A 2,500-nucleotide genomic window follows, 5' to 3' on the forward strand; every position below is an offset into this window, starting at 1 on the left:
TCTATCTATCTATCTATCTATCTATCTATCTATCTATCTATCTATCTATCTATCTATCTATCTATCTATCTATCTATCTATCTATCTATCTATCTATCTATCTATCTATCTATCTATCTATCTATCTATCTATCTATCTATCTATCTATCTATCTATCCATCCATCCATCTATATATCTACGAGGAGGTATCGTAAGATTTTAATGATCACCCGCAACTTATTTAGCTATGTTGATGAAACTGTGTCAGTATAATCACCGGCTCTCATATGCATGATGGTGACTGGCCACAAGTCCCCTCACAGACGAGCCAAGAAATGGACGACCATCACTCACGGACAGTGCAGACACAGTGACAAAGTGGAGGATCTTATCCTGGAAGATCGACGAGTAACCAACCACGTGATCATGTAAGAGACTGGTCTTAGTTACGGCATTTTTTTTTTTTGGGGGGGGGGGTGAAGTTTCACTCCCACGGGCATTGTTTGAGCCCGTGCGGTGGTATTTATGTAAGACACACCTTGTAGAGAGGAGCTGGGATAGCGTAACTAGTCAGAGGAAGATAGGGGGCAGTGGAAAAGATTGCTGACGAAGCTCATAGGGTCTTTGGAGGCGGCAGAGGTGGCTCACAAGACCTTTAGGGGGAGCTGGTGGGTCCCGTCTGAGGAAAGAGGTGGCGGGGCAATCACTCAGGTAGTGGAGGAGGTCGGCATTTTCTGAAAGGCAGTGGTTGCACCGGCGGTCTTCCATGGTGCTCGGGGGATTAAGTTGCCAGAAGTAACGGTCCTCGAGACGTAGCCTGAATACCAGCTTTTCTACCCTTCTGGGAGTGGAGCGGGGGAGGACTAGAGGTTCATATGCTGTCACCTTTTTGTACCACCCCGCCCATTGGAAATGCTGTGCCTCCAGATCGTGTTGGAGGTGCCACTGCGTGGGTGCTAATGCCCTAGTTCGAAGTTTGAGTTGGCTCCTACTGGGAGGAACTTGGATGTTGACCCTGGCGCGCTTGCAGGCAGCCGCTGTTTTACGTCTGCAAGGTCGTTTTTATGCACACTGACGTGACTTGGCACCCAGTTGATGATGAAATCCTTCCAGCACGGTGCAATATGTACAGGAGCGCAATAATATTGGTGAAGAGGTGGACAGTATCTGCGCGCTCTGCATGTTGCAAACAGCTTATCAGGTTCAGAGAGTCAGTGTAGATAACCACGGAATTGAAGTGGGATACAAGGGCATGTTCTAGGGTCCCCTGCTTCACTACGGCCTCGGCATCCATCAGTGACAAAGGCAGCTCCGGCCGCGTGTGGACTATTTGGTTCTATTGAGCCATCTGTAAAATACGTCGTATGACCAGGTCGCGTCAGTGCCCGAATGTCGTTGTTTGCCGACACGCGTGTACTGTCTGGGTGGCATGAGCCCTTTTTCCCCGGGAGTGACGTGATTTCAAAGGTCACAGGAGCCAGTGCCCACATCGGCGGGCATTTAGAGTTCTGGTGGGATTTTGGTATGCCCTTCTCAAGGAGAGGTTGACACAATTGAAAGAAATTCAGAAGCTTGGCCGCGTATGAGAGCCAACTGTTGGGGCATTGCAGTGTGTCTGCACGTGCTAGGGAGGTGTAGATGGCCCGACTTAGACCTGTCTCGTCGCGGGGGTGGAGTGCGTGGGCAACAAAGTCCGCTCCGAGCATTCTGATCCTGAGTTGGAGAGGAGGAAGCGAGGCTTCCCGCTGGAGATTGAGAATTTTGTACCACCGTTGTGCTCCCAGGATGACTCTAGCCGCCTCATTCTGGGATGTCTCAAGCCACTGGAGTTTATCTGCGGCCACAGTAAGGAGAGCCGGGGCTGCGTAGTCGGCGATAGAACGGAATGCTTGCACGTAGTGCGTGCGTAGGACTTGATGTGTGACATCAAGTGCTCTTCCGCTCATGGCCCTCATCACTGTGGTTCTGGCCGTCATTCTCTCTCTGAGGTGAGATATCTCCCTATTGAAGGTGAGGCCCTTGTCGAACCATACGCCCAGGTACTGGAAATGTGTGACCCGGTCCAGCGCGAATCCCTGAGTAACGAGGGGTTCCTTTCCCCGTCCGAGACCGAATGCCATGGCTTTGGACTTTCGAGGGAATATTTTGAGCCCGATCCTGACGCATTCTGCTACGACGGCGTTGAGGCAGCGCTGTGCCCTGTCGTAGCATCATTGCTTCCCAGCAATGATGAGAGGAAATTATTTTGCACCCGTGGGGGAGGGGGGGCCCCAGTACATTGGAAATCAGCACGTTGAAGAGAGTCGGGCTGAGGACCCCTCCCTGTGGTGTACCATTCTCCAGCACCCTGGGCTCCGACATGTGACCTTGGAAACGCAAGCGCGCAGATCTGCGTGACAGGTAGTCGCCTATCTAAGTGAGAAGTTTTCCTCTCACACCTTTGCATGCGAGAGTGTCTTGGATAGCCAGAGGACTAGCTCGAAGGCCTTTTCCAGATCGAGGAATATGGCGATAGAGGG

Source organism: Oratosquilla oratoria, chromosome 27, assembly GCF_046742065.1.
Source record: "Oratosquilla oratoria isolate Oo_2021 chromosome 27, ASM4674206v1, whole genome shotgun sequence".
NCBI classification, from domain to species: Eukaryota; Metazoa; Arthropoda; class Malacostraca; order Stomatopoda; family Squillidae; genus Oratosquilla; species Oratosquilla oratoria.